The sequence below is a fragment of the Alligator sinensis genome, unplaced genomic scaffold, assembly GCF_000455745.1.
Source record: "Alligator sinensis unplaced genomic scaffold, ASM45574v1 scaffold93_1, whole genome shotgun sequence".
Taxonomy (NCBI): Eukaryota; Metazoa; Chordata; order Crocodylia; family Alligatoridae; genus Alligator; species Alligator sinensis.
In genome coordinates, this window is record NW_005842243.1 from 214,558 (window position 1) to 238,145 (window position 23,588).

The 23,588-nt window shown below is 44.7% G+C and overlaps 1 protein-coding gene and 1 long non-coding RNA gene across 3 annotated transcripts in view; one reads left to right on the plus strand and one right to left on the minus strand.

Moving 5' to 3' along the window:
• Nucleotides 1–23,588, plus strand: part of DISC1 (DISC1 scaffold protein) — a 370,273-nt gene that overhangs the window by 46,381 nt on the left and 300,304 nt on the right. The window lies entirely within an intron of this gene.
• Nucleotides 22,384–23,588, minus strand: part of LOC102379936 — an 8,569-nt gene continuing 7,364 nt past the window's right edge. The window contains exon 3 of the long non-coding RNA XR_324295.1: nt 22,384–22,569. This is a non-coding gene — a long non-coding RNA (uncharacterized LOC102379936). The remainder of the gene's footprint in view (nt 22,570–23,588) is intronic.

Below are 23,588 nucleotides of genomic sequence, written 5' to 3' on the forward strand. Positions count from 1 at the left end.
CCACATTTCTGTGTATTTTCTAAGCAGGTATAACATCCTGGGAATATGATAACAGCATTTTGCCTTACATAGCGTATAAGAGAAATTGGCCTGTTCTCCGAGGATCACTTGGAGTGTTGTCATGGCTCATTATTCATGATGGAGCTTGACAGCTCCAAGGTTAAACATGCTGCTGAATACAAAAAAGCAGCATATTTTTGTATCTCTGGTGTTGGGCTTGCAAGGGGAGCAGCCTGTGGCCCTTTTTGTGTGGTGTGAGTTGCACATCTGAACATTTAAAAACCCATTTGTGTTTCCCCTACTGGTTCCTGAGATCTCTAAGAGTTACTTTGTTGTTTTTAATAGCCTATGGTGCTGAGAGCAAGCTGAGGGTCTAGCCTGCTGTGGAGCTTCATTGATGGGTTGCTTGTGCATAGTTATTTGAAAAGTAATTTTTAACTCTTTGTGCATATGTAACTGCATCTCATCCATGCAGGGCTGCGTACAAGCGACCTTACTGCTTGGAACTGGTGAAGAATGGTAACTTACCCTGTAGAGCGAGGTTCTCTTGGGAGTCGAAGGCATGTGGCTTATCAGAATAGGATAGACTCCTGGAAATTCTTTGTGCCAGTCTGAAAGCAGAGAATTGCTAACATTTGCCTTGATGAAGTCTGTCCTAGCTCAGTAAGCATGAATGGTAGGTGTTTTGGGGACCTGTTACCCTGCATAAGCTTGAGCTATTTTAGTTTCAATTCTTGAGTGCTGTCACATCTCAAAGGTTAAGTGGGTTTGGTTGGTGTTAGCTGGTGTGCTGCTTCACTTGTCGGTGTGTCAAAGAACCCTGTCTGGCCACAGGGGCTCTGCTATCTTTTCATTTTGCATCAGTTTTATTTTTTCACAATAAAATGCAAACCATATCCTTGTTTCCTCACATGGGATCTTCTGCAAGAAAATGGCTATGTCCTACAGGATTACATTCTTTAGGCCTACCTGGGAGTCACCTCAAGCCTCTGTGCTCTCCTTCTCCTATTGAGCACCCAACTCCCTTTAAAAAGCTAGCAATGTGTGATCCCTAGGGCCAGTGCTTGGTTTCTCACAAAAGGGATATAGAATTATTAAAGAAATGAGGCTGTTTGTTCAGTGGCTGGTAACTTTCCTTTGGTTGCACTGAGACAATGCTGTAAGTTGGTGTTAGGCAGAGCCATGGTGTTAGAAGTGCCGTCAGGGAAATGAGATACAATACAGAAGTTTTGAGAACTTAAATTGTTATGGTGACCTTTGCACGAGCAGAGATGTGTTTGAACTGTAATCTCTTGGCCTGATTTATTACTTGGGTAACTGGGTTCTGCATTTTTAATTTCCCTTGTAGCTTAAATTGGTAAGGTACTGTATTTGCAGATAATGGTTTCTATTAGGAGTCATCATTTTGCACTAAACACAAGAGCCAATTTGATTTTAAAATATGAAACTTTTGTCAGTAGAGCTGCTCCACAATGCGGGGACAAAATCCACATTTTCTTATATTTTATTTTCCTGTTGATCTGAAATGGATTGGTTTGATGTGTTGATAACAAAGGTGTTGGAAGGTGTTTGTGTGAACTAGATGCTGGGTTGTAGGAAAGCTTTATCCTTCTTTTTGAGAGAGGAATATACAGGTGATGAGGAGGCCTGTTTGGAAGTGGTTTCCTGAAGAATATATAAGACCTGGCATTCATGCTTTTTTCCAGGATAAGAGAGAACGCAGCTGTTTAATCAATCTGTTTTTGGAGGTAAGATCCTCCTTAATGATCTGTGAATGTTTGGTGACAAGAAAAGAGATTGTTTAGCTTAGCATAAGATGATGTCCAGACCAACAGGATGAGGTAAGCAGCTGATACTGCTGGAGAAATAGATCTCCTTGGGCAAAAGAGAGACCAGTATGCTTGGGAATTGCATAGTAAGCTACCTGCTATCAGGTTGTTATCAGGTTGAGATCAACTTAGCTTAGGATGGATGGGACAATGAGATTCCTGTTATGTATGATTTTTCAGATATCTTAAGTTCCACGTTGCATCTTAAGCTTAGAGCCAATTTAGAGTTGCCTTCTGTAATCAGCTAGGCAGATTTTCTTTTGCCTTTTTATTTCTTATCACTCTTAAAAGGAAGCAAGACCTGGTTTGAAGATTTTTAGATGATATTGAGATCAGTAGGAGTGATTTTCTTATAAAAATAGCTCATGAAAAGTGTGCCAAAAAGCTTATGCATTAATGCTCATGAAAGTTATCCACAAAACAGATGAAATACCAACAAGCCTCTAACCAATTGTGACCTGTCTCAGAAAATGGCTTCATTTGATAAACCAATTTAGGAGGGGTAACAACATTATCCACTGTCCAGCAATGGACAATGTCAGCCATTGGTTTCTCTGTTTGACTGCCAAGTTGCACAGTTCTAGTGCTGGTATTGGCTTTTGTCATCCAGCAACTGGAATGAGACCTACCAATTCATTTAATGTAGGCTGCAGAAGAGTCATCCAGAAGGTACTGGTTTTGTCACTGCCAGTCTGGACAGACATTCTACCAGCACTGACTTAGACCTTTAAAAATGTTATTCTACCATCAATCCATTTAATTACGTATGTGATACGCCCCCTCTACACATTACATTTATGCTGCTCTCAACATGTTAACTTGTTAATCATGGCATAAATAGCAAGGGTGCTACACATGCACTCAATTTAAGGTGTCATAAAACATGAAGTGGACAGGAAGTCGCAAGGATATTAAGAGCCCTTTTGAGGCTTATTAAACATAGGGAAGAGTTATAGAAAAAAACATTTGACTGAGATTGTTTAGAAAGAGATGTTCCTGCCTTAAGCAGGGGTTGGATTAGATAATTTACTGAGGGCCCTTCTAGGTCCCTTCTACCGAAAGGACTTACTGAGCTCCCTTCTACTGCCTTTGACTTCTCTGATTCTAACCCATGCAACCTTGATATTGTAAGGAAACAGTGCCTTTTTGTGAGATTCTAGTGTACTCTCTCACCCTTTAGTCTTGGCTGGTACAGGGATGTTGAATGGGTTGTTATGCTGCTGGGAGCTGGTTTCACCAAAATAAACCTGCTGGCATTAGGTGAACCTAGTGCTTGGAAGCTGACAATGTACCTTGCCATCTGGTGTTTAAAACTGATGGCACAGGTTACCCTTGTATGATAGTAAAGTTATATTTCTTAATTCATGATATGCCCAAGCTGTTCTCGGGCAGCCTGGCCAGGCTTTTAAATAGTTGTTAAAAAGTCTCTGAACAGAATATGCAGCTCTGCATGACTGAGCAGACTCCTTGCTGAATTGGTAATTTTTTTTTTTGCTATAGAAAAGTGCAGAGCTCCAAGGGGCGTGGCATGCAGTAAGTTATGTTGCCAGTCTGTATAAGCAGTACCTGCTGACAGCGCATGATGCTGAGCTCCTGCTGCCCAGCCCATCTGTTTAGTTTGTACTTCCCACAGCCTGTTCACACCCCTTCCTTACAAACAGTTTAGCCCAAGCAGAAGAGGATTTTGCACCTAGTTAGGTGAGACTCCTAAAGGGAATAATTACTTGAGGCAATACCAAACAGCCTGTTCTCTTGTTTTAGACTTAGATTATAAACATGTTGGAGCAGAAACCATTATTTGCTTTGGTTCTGAAAGCACCTTGCATAATGGGCTTCTGGTTCATGACTAGGGCTCCTAGGTGCTGTGCTACTACAAATTTGTAATAATTTATCTATAATCGAGGCATCAAAATATACTTAACCATGCTACAAGCCAGTGGACTAGATCTGTTAGCCAGAGACTGATGCTTAAGTTCCTACAAACTTTCAACCTTCCTGGTGCACCATTTTGTGGAGAAACTAAGCACGGGGCTTCCTGTTTGTGAGAGAGATGATGAGATGACTGGGTGTATATGTTCATGAATCTGAGAGAGTGGGTAATTGGGCTTGTGCATTTTACTGGGGCAAAATGGGAAGAAGACCAGTAGTGTAACTAGCTGAATGTTGAGTTTCTCAGTGGGGTATATCCAGGGGACCCTGATGGGGACCCTCCATCATCTATGCCAACTCTGACTGGTAGGTGAGTTTGCCCCAGAACTCACCTTTCTCTTATCTTTCCTTATCTTTCTCTTATCTTTTCTTCTGTCTTCGTCAGAGGTATACCTGGTTTGTGCCCTAGGCAGCCACAGGCTGTCCAGGATCCAGAGGGTTAAGGCAGAGCTCTCCAGGGTCCCAGCAGCTGTGGGCTCTGGCTGCATGGTGAGGGGGAAGGAGCCAGAGGATCTAAGGTCCTGGCAGCTATAAGGGAAGCGTTGGCTCTGGATTTTGGACCCAGATGCCTTATTTCAGGGGGAGGAGGGGGGAAACCCAACCCAACCCTCAGACCAACCATGACCTTTCCATTCAATACTAGGCAAATTTATTGATACACAGTACTAACAGAAAAGAAACAATACAAGCAATCAAGCAATTCTATATATCTACCAATCCTAAGGCTTTCATCAGAGTCAAGATACATCTGGCCAGGATGCAGGCTTCACTCTGAAGTGTCTCTTAGGTGTCAGATGTCAGCATGTCAGCCGCCTGGAGGTCGGATACCGAGGCCCACCCGCACCAGTAGGGTGTATGAGATGGGCTGGTGGTATGCTTTCTGCCCATGGTGGCCTCTGGGACCCCTTCCAGGGCATAGGGACCCCTCTCAGGGACCCTTTCAGACAGGAGGACCCTTTGTTACTCTCTAGTCTCTGCTTCTGTATTCTTTTTCTCTCCTGATGACTCTTCATCCATGGGTATCACTGATTGGTCTCTCTGTGGTCATCATACTGTCCACGTTCTGTTCTGTTAGCAGATTCCAAGGCCATCACATGCACACCCCTCCCAAAACAGGAATTTCAGGCCTCCCTCTTTGGCCTTGTGAGCTGGTGCCACCCTATCTCACGTTATGGAACAGTGTGGTACATGCCCCCTGCCGAGCGCCAGGAAGAGCCTGGTGGCGCCACTGGCCCCATCCTGCAGCAGCAGCCTGCTGTTGTCCTGCGCACAGGTCCAGGGGCCTGTGCCTCCCTGGGAAGAGCTCAGTGCAGCCCCCCAGCCCACAGCCCTCCCGGAGGGTGTGTAGCAGCAAGAGCCGTGCCCCACCCTGCTCCCTGTACCCTCTTACAGTTTCAGCCGCTTTGCTGCCTGCTGCATCCCCAGGAGATGCCAGTGGGCTGTGCCTCACACCTCCCCTGGTCTCAGCCTTACTCCCTGTCTCCCTTACGGCTGTGGGAATGTATCCCTATCTGTTCCATAGTAAACTGGGTTTGAATTATGCAAATTCAATTTATGTGCTGTTTTCCAGGAACGCATGTACTGCATAAATTGAGGGAAACCTGTATATCTGTTGGCCTTGTTGTGTCTGGGTTAGACATCCCATCTGCCTCAAAGGCTATGTGAAACTGACTGTGTGCCGCACTTCACGAGGGATGTGGCCAGCATCGAGAGGGTCCAGAGGAGGCCCACTCGCATGGTCAGGGGGCAGCAGGGCAGACCCTACGAGGAGAGGCTATGAGACCTGAACCTGTTCAGCCTCCACAAGAGAAGGCTGAGAGGGGATCTGGTGGCCGTCTACAAACTGGTTAAGGGGGAACAACAGGCAATGGGAGAGTCCCTGTTCCCCCGAGCACTACTGGGAGTAACGAGGAATAACGGCCATAAGTTGATGGAGAGTAGATTCAGGCTAGATATCAGGAGGCGCTACTTCACAGTCAGAGCAGCTAGGATCTGGAGCCAACTTCCAGGAGAAGTGGTGCTTGCTTCTACCTTGGGGGTCTTTAAGAGGAGGCTGGATGAACACCTCGCTGGGGTTGTTTGACCCCAGTACTCTTTCCTGCCCTTGGCAGGGGGTCAGACTTGATGATCTGCTCGGGTCCCTTCCGACCCTACCAACTATGAAACCAGGCCTTTAGAAATCAATTAACCCCTGCTGCCCATCCTGAACCATTCTAATGCATAAGTATACCTATAAGCCAATTTTCAAAAGCAAACCTTTTCAGTACCATTTTTAAGCCATCAGGAAAGTGTCCTCTGGCCAAGCCTCTTCCCTGATTCACTGACAAGTGATGCTGAGCACCATGTTGAGTGAAGAACTAAAAGCAGGGAGGTGTGCCTCCCACCTTGATTTGGTGGTGGTAGGGTTTGGGGGTGCACCTCACTGGCTTTCTTCCTTGGCCCCTTCCCCTGCTCTGTACAGTCATAGCCTATAGCTGCATCCCTTCCAACTCCCCCTTGACTTCATTCTGGTGTCTCCCCATCTTCATCAGTGCCCAGGGCCTCTGCCCCCTTGTCCACTCCTAGTTGTACTTCTGATCTTCCTCCCATTTTTCCCCAGTAAAATGTGCAAACCCATTTGCTCATACTCATAGATTCACAAACAAGTACACCCAGTCATCCTATTTACATCTTTCTTCCCCATAGCTGCCCAACATTCTTGTGTATGCATCTTTGCCCCCCTTCCAGCTCTTCAGTCCACAAGGAGGTTGCAGTGGGAAACTGGATGCTCCATGGAGATTATAAATCTCCCTCTGGGCAGTGTTGGGATGCAGAAATTAGAAGTACTTAAACCACTGCTGATGCCTCAGGAAGCTTTTTTGCAGAAGCCACCTGTACCTCCCCATATTCTTTGGCATCAGCTGAAGGAGGTGCCAGTGGGAAAATTGTAGGTTTTCAAGCCGTTCCTCTAACAGTGTCTTCTCTAATGTGCTGGGAACCCAGCGGTGTTTAGGGGTTCCAGTTTTTATCTTTATAGGGTGGATGATAATTGATGGGAGTATCTAAGTCTCCATTGGTAACATTAAAGCACTATTAAAAGATGAAGAGGTTTCATGTGATGGACTAATAGGGCTGATATTTGGCAGCATGGGAGAAATGCTAAAATGAAGGATTTCTTTGGCTGCATCATAGCCAGGGATCAAACAAGAGTAAGGGCTAAGATCCATGGGATACTGCAGGAAACAGGACTTGCCTCAATGTCATTAGTGAGCATAAATTTAAGCAGCTCATTCTCTTGTCTTTCCTAAGAATCGAGCATTGTGTCTCCCAGTTACTGCCCTGCTGGATTCATACCTACACGGGCTAGGCCTTTTGCTACTGGGAGTTAGACTTGGTAACCCAACAGGAGATGGTGGGAGGGAGTGCAGATAATCTTAACTGATGACCACAAATGTGGGGTCTCAGGCTCCCTGGGAGACGATTTTAACCCTTTGCTTTCCAGATGCTGCAGGATTCATCTACTATATTAACTGTTTTTATATAAACAGAGATATACAGTGCCACATAAACCACAGACCTTAGAGGACCATGAGGCACTGTTAGACTTAGTCTACAGTGTTGTGAGACACTACTATAGAAAAAGGACCATTGAATTTGAAAAGTGCAGAAAAGGGTATTAGAGATTCCAAAGTCCCTTTAGCATTTATAATTATAAGGAGATATTTAAATATGAATTGTCTTGATCAGCAGTGACTGAAATATTACTATACTGTACTAGAAATTAGGGGCGATCTTATGCCTGTAGGCTATGTGGTTGACATGTTAAGACGTTATGCATCTGGGCAAGTAGCTATGATAATATGAGCAAACTTGCTGGGGAACTATGGAAGTGAAACCATGGGCTAAGCAGGAAATGATAAGATCAGGGGGGGGAAAAAGTGGCAAGGCTGCCACAATGCTGAATAAGTGACTTTGTCTTGGCGCTGCGGCCCTGGTTATGACGAGGGCTGAAAATCAGAAAATCTCTATAATTGTAACCTACAGAAGTAGCAAAAAGAGAAATTAAGTCTCACTAAACTTAAAGTGCTGGTAACAATGTACTTAAATAACCTAAGAAGAAATAAAAATACTGAACAGTCCTCCATTTCCAACCCCTTGACTCATTAACCTTGTCTGGACTGGGATTTAAAGGAAGCATTATAAGAAGGTGTGTGAGCTACTGTGTGTTTGTGTAATGCAGATGGAGACATGCATGCTCTTCTAGTTGAATAGAACCCAAAGGGGAACCCAAGCTTCAGCCTTACCAGGTTAGTATGTGTTGCAGTCTGTGCACCCTTTTCTATGTTACATTTGTAAGTGCATGTTAGCTAATATATTTATAATATTCTAATCTAGCCACGGCCCTTATTGTCAGGGTCTCTCTCCTTGTCTTGTGCAGTCCTGAGTCTGGGGCCAGCAGCTGGGGTTTCCCAACCTCAGGGCTATGCTGGGAACTGTACAGAATTTCAGTTTGATCAGTTTTGCAGGACCTGATCTAAGCTAGACTACCTCTGGGACACAGTTAACTTAGATCAGTTGAACATTTTTTGACCAATCTGTCCTGAACTTCTGTACAGTTCACACTTAGATTGACCTAACAAGGCACACCTGGCCAGTTTAAGTTAGATTGGGTGGCCATTTTTAACAATCTATCTTCCTCCTAACCTCCACAAACATCAAGTGGGAAGTTAACCGGAGGAGCAAAGAGGTAATCAGCAGCAATTACAGACCAGTTAAAGAAGAATTGATACAGTAAAACTTCAGTTATGAATTAAGACCATTCAGGTTTTGTAATTGGCATGTGTAGCATCCATAGGTCCTGATGGATTTGTTGTGGAGTATATTGGAGGAGGAAGAGGAGATGTATTGATAGGTTTGCATTTGTTGTTTAGGCAGGGTCTTGTTCTGTTTGGTGTTTGCTTGTCGGGGAGAGTTTTCTTCTGATGATGAGCTTAGTTGGTTTGGGGGTTGTTTCAAAGCCAGGAGGAGGGAGTGGTCTGTGGAAATAAGTTTTTAAGCTGTGATTTTCTTCAAACATAGGTTGTAATGTTTCTTCCTAGAAGGAAAGATGAATGTGATCCAGTGTGGTTGATGGTGGTTTTCTTTTTGTATTGCAGTAAATCTGTGTACAGTATTTGAGTGACTATTTGAGTTCAAAGAGGTTCTCAGTTTCTATAGTAGAAGTCCTTGTTGAGTGTAGTATAGGTTTGGTAGTGCATTTTTCTAAAAACTACCCTTCATGAAGAAGTTGGTCTTTTGAGAGGCAGGCTTTGTTCCCATAGCTGTGTCCGTGGTTTGAAAAAAGTGTTGGATGTAATGTTCTGGATGAGGATTACAAGGATGAATTGTGCAATCATTTGTGATTGCAAATCCAGTCATTGCCTCTGATCTTGTAGGTGTTTGGGGAAGCGGTGATGCTGGTGTGTTAATTAGGATGCTAGGGATTGTTCAGTTCCAAAGTGATTTCTCAATTTAGAATGAATTAGTTCAAAAGAAGAAAATATTCTTTCTTCACCTGCAGAAGAAACTACTGCTGTTAAAAGCTGAATTATCACTTCAGTAGTCTCTGATGGAGCCAGATGTTTAAGTGACTTCCACAAGTTCACTGGTATGACTTTCTTTAAAACCTCATCAGCAAACATATTTCTTGAATGGTTCACACTTAGCCCTGAAATTTATTGTAGTTGGTATTATGGAGGGATGATTGCTAGTTGCCCATGTCATAGCCAACTCCTTTTCTTCAGCAGTTAAGGATTGACCCTGATACATACTGAGTATTGAGAATATGGCAAGAAAATGAGCTGGAGTTACTGCTTGATCCAGTGTTTTTTTTTAATGCCTGTAATTTAACTCTGTCATTGTGTATTTCTCTTTTCAAAGTCTCACTCAGTTCCTTCCAAATTTCAACAGCATCAGCAATAAAACAGCGACTTCCCTGCACTTTGTTCACAGCTATGGAAATAGGCTTCAGGATAGTCAGCATATGTTCTACATCTCTCATTAGCTCAATTTTGAGAACTTTGGCAATGACAGTTCCATCAGTTATGTCACAGTTTTGTTCACAGATTGTCATTAGATTAGGCCAGTTCTCAATATATCGCTCAAAACAGTCCACTACTGAGTTCCATCACTCATCTTGTGGGAGCGGAGCATTAGTTCGGTTCCACCTGCTGTCTTCAGAGCAGCTGCTGGAAAGTTGTTGTATTTTGCAGTTTCAACAACATTACCCTTTATTTCTGGAGCACCAGAGTCTTTGGCTAAGAGGTGCATCAAATGAGTGCTGCAGCCATATGTTATTAGCTTGGGGCTTTCTTCACTTTCTTCTAGATTTCTTCTCATCTTTGATACGTTTGCAGCATTGTCTGTGACAGCTGCATACTAGACATTTGAATTATTTTTCACTGTTTGTTATAATTTTTACTGCTACATCTTGTAAGTATTCAGCTGTGTGTGTATTTCCTGATGTGTCAATTGTTTCTGTAAGGTAGACAGTCCTTTCTTCTGTTCTCACACAAGCACATATTATTGGATCATTGTGGACATTGCTCCACTCATGAAGACTCAGGTTAACAGTTTTCCCCTCTAGACTTTTTGTACACTGCTCAATTTCTTTCTCATATACTTTATCCAGTAACATTATCTCAAATAGTATATAATTAGAAGTTATAATCCCTATTCCATGATGATATCTTTGAGCTTTAACATAGTTTCGTAGTTCATAGAAGCAGGGTTGGAGGGGACCTGAGCAGATCATCTAGTCCAACCCCTTGCCCTGGGCAGGAATGAATACAGGGCTCTTATGACCCTTACTAAGTTTAAGCTCAAATGACCCCAGCTAGGTAGTTATCAAGCCTCCTTTTAAAGACCCCTAAGGTAGGAGCCAGCACCACTTCCCTTGGAAGCTGGTTCTTAAATTAAAACATATCTTAAATTAAAACAATCTTTGTATAGGTTTATTGTTTAAAAAGAAGCATCTTAACAAAATAAAATCTGATTAAATAAAAAAAAATCTTATTTAAATTTTTAAAAATTGCTATTTAAATAGTTGACTTTTATCTACCCTGTGCTCTTTTAACTAAATTGAGGAGAGACATTTGGCGCCCCAAAATTGGGGGAGAGGTTAGGTGAACTGTAAAGTTGTTCCAATGAAAGATAGCATCTCGCCTCACAAATCTTGCTTCTCACATAGTCTTTGAGCTGTATCAGCTACAACAACACTGCATCACTACTGTTATGTTACAGGGCAGCCAGGTAGGGTTAGTATTAGATTGCCAGTGTTTAGTAAATTATTTCCCTTCCTTTGTTAAAATGTTTTCACTACTTAGAGTAGTGATATAGAAAGGGCAGCACAGCTGACATCATATAGTATTATGCAGCCTACAGAGGATGGTGGACAACAGAGTTAGGATATAGAATGTCTAACTTTTAAAATCATGTATTATCTTTATTTCTTAAAAATGCTGAATTGAGCAATGGAGCTTATGATTGAGACACAGTGGTTGTTGATATTGGAGTCACGTTGGCTTCATACTTTATAATTACTTTTTGCTGATGTATGCCTTTCTCATTTTCCAGGATACTGGAATTAGAATATCTAGAGAGACAGAGATACAAATAGAATTTTCTGTGTGAAAGTAGTTCTGAGTCAGCCAAAGAACTTACTTTTGTACTTTCAGGTTATAGAATTTTCTTTTTTTCCGCTATAGGGAGGCACAAATTTGACTTCTGAAAAAAAAGTGACTCCTTAGAAACTGATCAACAGATGTTGTTTATTATTAAAAGTTTTTTTGAAGGATAGCAATAGTTAAGTTTCCAGATGCAGTCGGCAAATAGCTTGGAAGCTTTCCTTTGGGGTAGCAGGACATTGAAAGCAGGAAAAAAAGTATTCATACAGGCACTGTTTGAAAAGGAGATAGTGTAACCATGTGAAACTGAACCAAAAAAACCCTGGGAAATAAACATGTTTAGACTAAGGGCAGACACATTTGGTTGGTGGATTTCTTCTGAAAGAATATATGGGAAAGAAAAATGAGATATTATTTTAAGTCTCTCACTTTTCTTTTCCAGAAGATCAGTCATGCAACCATACTGTGACCACAGCATTTGTAGAACTGAAATTTTGAAATGAGCAACACCTGCAAGATATACAATTATAAGTCTTAACTTAATTCATGTGCTCAATACATTCTGTTCTATCTGGTTCCTAGTCCTTTTTCTTTAGCCTTCAGGGGCTTTATTCTCTTAAAGACAAGTTTTAAAAACAGCTTACTTGCATGGGAAAAAATGTTATTTTATCCATTCAGGTGTGTGTAAAATGTTCTAGTCTTAAGTTGGGATTCTTCAAAATATTAACAGAGAACTTTTTATTTTCATATTTAAAATTTTTTTATTTTTTTCCCCCTCCTCATTTTCTAATTTTTTTGCATTTATTTTATGAGGTTTATTGGAGTTTATTAGTATTTCAATAATTTTTCAGACAACTCACAAAAAGAAACTTGTAAAAAAACCAAAACCAAATGTAGCAGGCTCACCTTTGAGAGCTTGGGTTGAGTCCCAGGCTTGAGATCCTGCTGTTTTGATTGGTGAAGCCCATCCACCAATCAGGAGGCAACAAGAGAAATAAAGCCATGCCCCTTTCCTGAGGGGAGGGGGAGAAGAGCTCCCCTGGACCTGATTGAAGACTGTAAACTGTCAGGTCCAGAAGACTTCAGGGGCGGAGCCCTGGAGCATTTAAAAGGAGCCGCATGCCCAACACGAGGAGCAGATGCAGCGAGGGACTCGAGAAGAGCAGAGCCAAGAAAAGCTGGGGAGCTCTCCCCCAGCAGGCAATAGGCCCAAGGCTCCTGAAGCTGCCACTGGAGGAACAGCCTTGGGAGTGGTGTGAGCGGTGGCTTGAGCCTGCAACCCCGGCAGAGCCTTGGGAGCCGCAGTGAGGCGGCTCAGGGCCCATCTCCCAGCAAGCAGCCAGGTCCCACGGTGCATGGGGTGGCGCACGGGCCAGAGCCTTGGGAGCCAGGGAGCTGTGGAGGCTGCTTAGGTTAGCTACCCAGCATGAGGACAGCTGGCTGGAGCCTGAAGGGCCCGGCCTGTGCTAAGAGAGCCCTCAGTGCCGAGCCAGGGCACAGGGAAATAGTAGTGCTGCAGCGTGAGGCCCAGCACCCAGGAGCCAGCAGCAGTGGTGCAGCAGCTGAGAGGAGTGGAGCCCTTGGTGCCCAGAATGGGGCACAGGGTAGAGAGAAGCCCAGCGGTGCAGAAGAGGCCTGGAGAGGTGCTCCAGCAGAGAGACCCTATTGAGCTGCTCCCTGACCACCGCCACCTGAGGGAGTGTGAGTCATTGGGTCCTCGGGTCCCACAGGGGAAAGACATTTGGGGTGGGCAAACCGAGCGAAGGGGCTGGGTGAGCAGCCCCCCCGCCTAGTCAAGGCCCTAAGGGGAGGGGCCCTTGGTGCTTCCTGGACACCCCCCAAAAGGACCCCATTGGAAGGAGGACTATCTCTTGCCATGGGTCAGGGACTATATTAAGGAATAGATGTTATTAAGATTGTTCATGTTTGTGCCTTATGTTGTGTAATTGAAATGTTGTATTGTGATTTAGGATAGTGTTCTCTGTATAAATATATATCTATGATATTTAGTTTTATGTTTATGTATATTATAACTTAATAAATTGTATATAGTTAAGAACTTTGGGCTTGGGTTAACTCTATAGAGGAAAGAGAGATCTGCTTAAAATTTTGGCATCCCTCTCACAGCACCCCCTCCTGCCTACCCATCCCATCCCATCCCATCCCATCCCATCCCATTCAATTGAGAATAGAGCACACCCTTGGGTGTACCCGGGTTACACAAACCAAAACTAAACAACCCCCTACTTTTGTAAAAGTATTTTGAAGAAACAAATTGGCTGACACTCCAGCAGGTGTACTCTCCATGAAGTCTAAGTACTTACTGCACTTGATTCTCTGTTGCTCCTGTAATTTTTTTTTTTCTATAACCTGGGAACTGCAAGAGTAGCTTTATGCTACTTTTGTGTTTTACTTCCCATTAGGTCCTACCTCAAGCACACATTGGCCGGGCCTGAGAATTGCAGGTAAGGGGAAAGGATGAGAACCTGGAGGAGAACTCATTCTGTGGACACAAACGAAAGTCAGAGTTTAGAAATGCAATGGAAGAGGTGGCTATTTAGAGGCATTAGAGTGAGGGAAAGGAATGAATCGGCTGAGATCATGGGTCCTACTGATGAAGGAGCCAAAGTACTTTACTGCAAACCTCAAAAACTCAAAGATCATTGACTGAGTGAAGCCATGTCCTATGCTGACTCTCACGTGTCTCTGGTGACTTGTATGTAGTACAATAACTTTTGAACTCCTCATCTGATCAATCCCAAAATTTTAGGGAATTGATTTAGGCAACAGTGAATGGAATCTTACTGATTTGCGGGCTGGGGAGGATGGGGGAAGGAATCAGAAGACTGACATGACAAAAGAAGGGGCGCGTTTTCTCCTTGGGATTTGGTTAGCAGAACTTCCAGCTTCAGTTCCCTCTGCAATTCGACTACAGATAAAAGAAAACATAACATTCATGCCTTCCATCATATCTCTTTTTCTCCATCTCCTTCCCATCTCAGTTTTGCTCATCACCTCAATAAGGTTTAAAATGTTGGCACCCTGGCAGATAGTAAAGAGTGGTAGAGGTCACAAATGGGAGAATACATGCAGACTCCCAGACACTGGGGAAAAAGTGGGAAGCATGGGCTCATGGAGGAGTCCTTGTCATTTGGTGGAGAGGGATTGAGGGGGCTTCTCTGACATGAGAAGAAGGCATAGAGTGCTTGCAGGGAATCTTTGAAATAGTGAGAGAAGAGAGTATGGATCACAGGAAGAAGAGGGGTTTTAGGTTGTCAGGAACTCTGGTATATGCAATAGCTTTGGCCTACAGAAGCTATGCAGAATGTTCTCTCTCTGTCAGGTCTGAATAACTTAGTTTTCAAGACAGATTTATGCTATGACAGTTTAAAAAAAAAAGAAGCAAGCATTGAAAAGAAAATGCAGAGGAAAGAACAAAAGTTTAGGTTATATTAATGATTGCTGTCACATATATCCAATATTATCTGGATTTCAGATACATTGGTAGGTTGGTCACTGAGATAAGAGGCAGGAGATGGGTCTGCAGCAGGGGTGGGCAATTATTTTGGCTGGAGGAAGCAAGGGGCAATCACCAAGGAGGATTACAACTCTGTTGCTCATGATTGCAGGGAGGCGGTTAGGAAGGCCAAGGCAGAGATGGAACTAGGGCTGGCGACCAGAATGAAGGATAACAAAAAGTCCTTTTTCAAATACATAGGGAGTAAGAAGAAGGCACCAGGTAACGTGGGGCCCCTACAGGACAGTCTTGGCAATCTGGTGATTGCAGCAAAGGAAAAAGCTGATGTCTTCAACGAGTTCTTTGCCTCCATATTTCTGGGGACAACTTCCCCACTAGGATTACAGACTGCTTAGGGGACACAATGCCAGGCCTAGGGTCAGGGATGATCTAGTTAGAGAACTCTTGGAGGGGCTGGACCTGTATAAATCAGCAGGTCCGGATGCTCTTCATCCAAGGGTACTGAGGGAATTGGCGGAGGTCATAGCAGGGCCCCTGGCGTGGCTGTATGAGCGCTCGTGGTACTCTAGCCAAGTCCCAGATGACTGGAAAAGGGCCAATGTGGTCTCCATTTACAAGAAGGGGAGAAAGGAGGACTCAGGTAACTATAGGCCAGTTGGTCTCACCTTGGTCCTTGGGAAGACCTTTGAGAAAATGATCAAGGAACACATCAACGGGGGCCCAGCATGGGAGGTAATGCTCAGGGGCAACCAACATGAGTTCATTGCGGGCAGATCCTTATTTCCTTTTAAGACCAGGTCACAAAGTCCTTGGATGTGGGTGTTGAGGTGGATGTTGTGTACCTGGACTTCAAGAAGGTCTTTGACACTGTTTCTCACCCCATTCTCATAAAAAAAAACAAACTAGGCGACTGCAGCATTGATGCCTACACAGTCAGATGGGTGGCAAATTGGCTCAATGGTCACACCCAGAGTGTGGTTGTGGATGGGTCGTTTTCGACCTGGAGGGATGCGGGCACTGGAGTTTCCCAGGACTCAATCCTCGGGCCTGTGATATTCAACATCTTTATCAGCGACTTGGAGGTGGGTGTGGAAAGCATGCTGTCCAATTCACTGATGACACAAAGATGGGGGGCGAGGTGGGTGTGCTGGAGGGGAGGGACAGAATCCAACTAGATCTAGACAGGTTCAGAGGTGAGTGGATGAGAATAGGATGGAATTCAATGCAGACAAGTGCAAGGTGCTGCATCTAGGGAGAAGGAACCTGCAACGTACCTATAGGCTGGGGAACTCCCTTCTCAACAACACAGTGGCAGAAAGCGATCTTGGAGTCATTGTTGACTCCAGGATGGACATGAGCCACCAATGTGAGGAAGCAGTCAGTAAGGCTAACTGCACCTTGTCATGCATCTACAGATGTATCACAGGCAGGTCCAGGGAGGTGATCCTTCCCCCTCTATGTGGTGCTGGTCAGGCCGCAGTCGGAGTACTGCATCCAGTTCTGGGCGCTGCACTTCAAGAGGGATGTGGCTAACCTTGGAGGGTCCAGAGGAGGGCCACTAGCATGGTTAGGGGGCAGCAGGCCAGGCCCTATGAAGATAAGACTAAAGAGCCTGAATCTATTCATCCTCCATAAGAGAAGACTGAGAGGGAATCTGGTGGCTGTCTATAAACTCACCAGGGGGGACCAGCAGAAAATAGGTGAGGCTCTGTTCCCCTAGGCACCATCTGGGATAACAAGGAATAATGGCCACAAATTGAGAGCAGGCTCAGGCTTGATATCAGGAGGCATTACTTTACGGTTAGGGCTCCCAAGGGAGGTGATGCTCTCCCCTACCTTGGGGGTCTTCAAGAGAAGGTTGGATAGATATCTGGCTGGGGTGTTATGATCCCTGCACTTGTTCCTGACCAGGGCAGGGGGTCAGACTTGATCATCTGTTCAGGTCCCCTCTGACCCTAGAAACTGTAAAACTATGAGGGCTGCTTAATGAGTTTTGGTGAGTTGTTGAGGGCCACAAAGATAGCCCCACCCCTTGACAGGTGCCTCACCCCACCACTCATCATCTTGGGACTGGAAGTCCCACCTGTAACCCCTGACTTTTGCCACTGGAAGTTCCTCCCTTGTCCCTGGAAGTACTTTTGGGAGGGGAGGGTTGTCATGGAACCAGAAAGAAAAATCATATACTAAAAGTCAAACACCAACTATAACATTTTAATTTTATTACAAAAAGTATTTTTGTTATGATTTATGTTTGTGTACTATATATAGAGATGATTACATAAGAGTTCAAAGATAAAGTTTTACTCTTGCATACTGTATGTGGGAGGTGTGTGGAGTGTGGTTGCAGGTGGGTGTATTGTGTATGGTGGGGTATGGAGTGTGTGTGTGTGGGGTTTGGGAGGGGGTGTGGCTGTGTGTGTTGGGGGGCATAGGGTATGTTGGGGAGTGTATATATGGAGGGGGCAGGGTGTGGGTGTGTGGGGTTTGTGGGATGTGACGGAGGGTGGAGAGATGTGGGGACCTCTCACACTCCCTTCATGGCGCACAGCTCCTGTCACTGGCAGCAGCAGGAGCAGGTGGCAGGTGGCAGGTACTTGGGGCACTCGTGGCCCACGCAGGTGACGCTGCCTGGTAGTACACAGCTCCAGCCTGCCTGCACATGGTAGTAAGGAGCGCAGTCAGGCTGGCCTGCCTCTCTCATGTGGGGTTCCCCATGGCACACGTGCAGCTCCCAGCACTCGAACACCACCAAGAGAAGCCATGTGCAATGGAGCCGGCTGCCTTCCCCACTCTCTGCTGTGCAGGTCCTAAGACTGCCAGAAATGACTGAAGCTGGCAACAGGAACCAGCATGATGTAAAACTGGTTGGAAGAAGACAGTTTAAGCATCAATTGGTAGATTCTTGAATTATTAACATAAAGTCTGAAGTGAAAGCTGTGCAATTATATAAATCAGGGGTAGGTAACTCGCTGGCATGGGTGCCAGAGTGTGCCATGTGAAGGCATTTTGCTTGGCACCTGAACCTCAGGCCAGATGGCAGGGAAGGGACCGGGGCTGTGCTGCCCTGGTATAGATCTTTCAAAGAGAGAGAGAGAAAAATAATAAAATATAAAGGATTTTAAGACTATTCCTGTTCTGGAATGAAGTCAGGTTTATTACAAAATAGTGTCCCCATAGGGGAGTTTATACCCAGATAGCTATAACTGGTTAATTATTCCACTATAACTATGCCAGGCAGTTTCCATGCATAGACAGGCCCGCAGATGAATTCCCTGTGGCATGGTATCTCCTGAGTTGCTTTTGGGGAAGAAAGATTTCTTCTGCAGCTGTCGAAGCGCTTATAGAAGACTTGTTGGGATATTGTCATTTCAGACAGCATTTTTTTTAACAGTCTTTAAAGCAATTACATGATTTCAGATTAGACATGTAAGAAACATGACACATGGGTAAATTGCCTTCTTCCTTCAGGCCACACACCACGTTTGTGCTATTATCAAAGGTGTTAAACATGAGAGTGAGCAAGAGAGAGAAAGTTGCAAGGACAAAGTCAATGGGGTTGCACATTTTCTCTAACAATACATTGTGTGATTTTTTTTCTAGGCCATGTCTGCAGAGTTCTGCTTGCTGCTTGAAGTTGGCTCTTAATTGGATATGAGATCTGCTCAGGTTTTTTTATTTTCTTCATACCTTTTTAGCTAAAGTACCAGGGTATCCATTGTATTTGAACAGATCATGTGCAAATAGTGGTCTGCTGACTGGTCCACCCAAAAATTGGCCTCACATCTGGTTGTTATCCAGGCAGTGGAGCTACCCACCAACTGTGGCCAATTATGGATCCCTGGGATCTCGGCCAATTATGGGTCTCTGCCTTGGAGCCCCCCTTCCTAGAGCATGGAGAGTCTCCCTACAGAAGGACACCTAGAGCCTTGAAACCTTCAATCAGACAACACTCAATACTTAACTATATACAATTTATTTACATAGGGAGAAAAGGGGAGGTAGAAAAGACCATAAGAATCAATATGTACACAAACAAAGATATTAATAACTATTATATACTAATAACTATTATACATATGCGACAGCAGTATGAAACCCCAAACAGCCTCTTCTTCTGGAAGTTTGGGAGCAGTCTCTGGGGAGGGGTGAGTGGTAAGAACCCCTTATACTCAACTCTCAGGTTGGTTTCTAGATGAGTTTTGCTCTATGTTGTTTATAGTGATGTACAACTCCCAGCAATGAATATCACGCTGGTCCTGGATGCAAGTAGCAACCCAGTTCTTTACAGACACTCCATTCCCCCCACAGGAGAAGCAGCAACGTTCTGACTTGCTCAGATCAGTAAGCCCCTTCAGAGTCTTATACTCTGTAGTGTAGCAGTCATAGATCCTCTCTGGATCAGTCTTGCACCAGTCGCCCCTGCTGTGGGATTGGTGGAGCCAACCTCCTATGGCCAGAACCCAGCTCTTCCCTCTCAGTGGGGGCTCTGGCAAGCACTGTGCAGCTTACTACCGGGCTCCTCCTGTGGTGTTGTGATTCCTGCCTGCAATGTCTCTCTCCAGTGCCCAGAATTTGATGGGGGTCACTCTCCCCTGCATGGGATGGGTGATTCCCCACCTCCCCCTCATGGGCAGGCTGTGAACACCCAGGGAAGGATCCTCTGAGGCTACAATTCCCTCCCCTATAACAAAGGATATGCTGACAACCCTCTCTGGACTTGACAGGTGTTGTCTTGCTCTGTCTCCCGATACCTGCTGGCCCTCGGAGCAGCACCTTGGTCCCTGCCTTTGTGATCTCACTCCAGCCTCATCCCACTGATTTCAGGCTCTTCTGGGGGTCATTTGACTATCCTACTAGGTCAGCTCACCCCAACTCTTCAATGCTCACATGCTGCTTCTTCCCCTGACTGCAGCCTGTGCTTTCTTTTATCCCCTTAGGGGGCCATGCCCCTGGATAGCAGCTCATTCAATCAGGACTTCACAGTGAATTCTCCAATCACCTTGCGCCACATCTGTGGATCATGGCTAGTCGAATCAGAAGTTTGGGTTGAATGGTCCAATCATACAGAACTTCCCTTGTTGCAATAGGTTGAAGCATAAGCCCAACAAGACCAGGCTGTAAGAGAGCCTGATTTAAATCTGTTACATGGTATTTAAAGGATGATGAAGGATCACAGACTTCTGGCTTCTCTGGAGCACTATGTCATTCCTTTACTATAGTGGCATGACATTAACAAATCTATTTTCCAAGACTTTTTTTTTTCTTTTTTTTGAAAGACATATATTAGTCTGACAAACAGAGGTTTAGTTTCACTCATCCCATTGTAGCAAAATTTCTGCAAGGGCTGACCTTTGTTTTCTGCCACTCTGGTTCCACCTGTATCCTGGGATCTCAGTGTAGTGTTGGTTGATTTAATGAGTATCCCCATCTCCTCCCTTGGTTCATAGCTATAAGCCCCTTTCATCACTTAATAAAAATCACAGAATTCCTAGTGTTCCTAACCACAACTAGAATGGCAGGGGAGATTAAAGTCCTATGGCAGGCCCTCCTTAGACTGATTTTCACATGGATAAGATTAGCTTCAGGACTCACCTGAAGCTCCTGCCCACAGTCTTCTTTTTTTTTCTGCCAGCCTCTTCCATCAACCTCATTCTTTACCAGCTGAAACAAAGCTTCCCATGCCAGCTGCTGTTAGTGCACTATCCTTTATCTAGATCTAGGACTAGGTCAGCTAGAGCATTAATGTGATGGCTGTACTTGCAGAGCAGCTGAAGAAAACTGATATCCTCCCAGAGACTGATTACATAGGTTTTAAACTGCTCGAACAGTCTTGCAAAACGTATTAGTATGGAAAGATCCTTGTGGTCACAGCAGGGCTCATTTGACTTGAGCACCAGCAGCTCCTGTTGTCTCTTTGAACAGTGTCCCATTTGCTGAAATACGGAGGATAGTAACATAATGTTCAGTCCATACTTCCAACACTTGTGAGACTTTGGTATAGGTCTCTAGGGAAGCAGGGCAATCCTCCAGTCTTATTAAAGACTCCCCTGACTTGTGTCTGAGCACAGATTACTGTTTGCTAGCAGCATCTGTGGGTAGGTCTACACGTGCTATTAATGTGAAGCGATAAACTCCGGCACGCTTTGTGCCAGAGTTTACTGCTCCCAGGTGCAGTGTTTGCACATACGCATGGATGTTGAGCCAGGGTGGAGCAGCCCTGGCTGGGAAGAGGTCCAGGGGTCAGCCTGCCAGCCCGGGGCTGCACCAACCTAGCTCAACATGCTGTGGAGGGGCTAGTTGGGGCATGAGGATGCTACAGTGCAAAGTTGCCTGCCGGTTAACCCCTCACTATAGCACCATCATGCCCCAGCCAGCCCCAGTTACTGTCTACATGTGAGTTGCTAAATGCCACCATAGGATAGTATTTGTGTTGGGCAGTACTGTCCTATAGTGGCATTTATTAGTTTACTGCGGCCTAATAATGCGGCATGTGTCGATGTGGTGTGATGGGCACCAGCAGCACCAAGATGACTGTGGGTGGGGAGTGAGGGGCACCTGCAGGAACAGGGGACTGTGGGTTGGGAATGAAGGGCACCAGCAGGGCTGTGGCTTGAGAGTGAGGGGCCATGGCATAGGCAGGGTACCAACACGTGAAGGCTGCTCAGCACCACAAAGCAGTGTTGAGGAGGGTCAGCTGCAGCTGGACACACATCCTGGTGAGCGAAGGGGGCGGGGGGAGCTCTGATTTTTCATGATAAAAAAGCCAAAATCAACCACCCAAATTTATAGGTATTTAGAATGTATTTTATTATAGTGATTGAGACACTGGTAGGCTTCCAATTTACTTTAAAATTGTAAATATATCAATAAAACATTGTGTTCAACTAGTGTGTGTGTGTGTGTGTGTGTGTGTGTGTGTGTGTGTGTGCACACGCGCATGTGCATAGTGGCATTTTATTTTAATTGTGGAAAAACATGGATTTTGGGGTATTTAATGAGAATTTGCAGTGTTTTTTTTAAATCAGAGAATTTGCAATTTTTAAACTGAGACAATCAGGTTTCCTGGTGATTATACTTGTTTCATGGGTGACATTTTTGCCTCCTCTCCTGTGTTTTGTACTTAAAGCACTCAGAGCTCCCAGAAAAGTCAGTGACAAATGAAGGCAGGATTTGGCCTTGGTGATTTGACATGTATGACAAGATGATGATGACAGTGAATTTAGATAAGGGATATAGTTTGGAGGATCAATGAATGTAATGGCTGGATTAAAGGTCTCTCTTACCGTAGAATGTGAGATTAGTTGAAGTGTAGTGATGTAGGAGTTAAGATTTTCTATCCTCAAACATGAAGGGCTGCGAAAGATGTTTAAACTAAAATTCTCAGCAGTGAGTAAATGTGAGATTCATCAGGGAATTGGACTGCATACCTTGTACCTTTTAATACAGATTTAATTATTTTTCCTGAAAGAGATCTTGCAGAACATTCAGAATCTCATTTGTGGTTGCAGGGAAGGGGACGCAGGAAAGGAACTTCTCAGCATTTTCTATTGTAATTGGCAGTGTTGAAACAAGGTGCCAGTAGCATCTGTAGCAGGGTTCAGAATATACAAGTGCATCTCTGGTTCACACTCCGCTTGTCTGCTGTCCTTGTTTTCTGCTGGGAGTCATATTTCATGGCTTGGGTCTGTGTCTAATAATTTAAGTAAAGAATCCAAAGCATTTTGTATGTAAAGCATAGCCAGGGTATAGAAAAGAGCTTGTTTAGCCACATAAAGATACAATAGCTACCTGACTAAGCATGTAAGAAAAGGGTTAGTTATTTAAATGATTGGGTTCCAGTAGGACATGCACTATGCTAACATGGTCCCTCTCTTATTGCAGCTGGAGTTCAATGGAGTAGGCTCATGCAGGGAGGACTATACCTCGGTTGCTCAGGGCTGTAGGGGGGCGGTCAAGAAGGCCAAGGTGGAGATGAAACTGGGACTAGCTACCCCGATCAAGGACATCAAGAAGTTCTTTTTTAAATACATAGGGGACAAAAAGAAGGTACTGGGTAACGTGGGGCCTCTACAGGATAGGGTAGGAAATCTGGTTGTCGCACCAGACAGCAAAGCTAACCTATTTAACAATTTCTTTGCCTCCATTTTTCTGAGCAGGGACTGGGCCACCCCCACCGGGACCCCCATAGGACCGAGGGGAGGCGCACCCAGGCTTAGGGTCAGTGAGGACTTAGTCAGGGAACTTCTGGAGGGACTGGATGTATTTAAATCAGTAGGTCCTGATGATCTCCACCCCGGAGTGCTGAGGGAATTAGCAGAGGTCATTGCGGGACCCCTGGCATGGCTTTACGAGCACTCGTGGTGCTCTGGTGTGGTGCCAGAGGACTGGAAAAGGGCCAATGTGGTTCCCATTTTCAAAAAAGGGAGGAAGGAGGACCCAGGAAACTATAGGCCAGTCAGTCTTACTTTGGTCCTGGGTAAGCTTTTTGAGAGAGTTATCCTGGTGCATGTCCACGAGGGGCCAGCAAGGGAGATTATGCTTAGGGGCAACCAACATGGGTTCATTAGAGGCAGGTCCTGTCAGACCAACCTGGTGGCCTTCTGTGACCAGGTCACAAAATCTTTAAATGCAGGAGTAGCAGTGGACGTAGTCTTTCTGGACTTTAGTAAGGCCTTCGACACTGTCTCTCACCCCATTCTCATTAAAAAA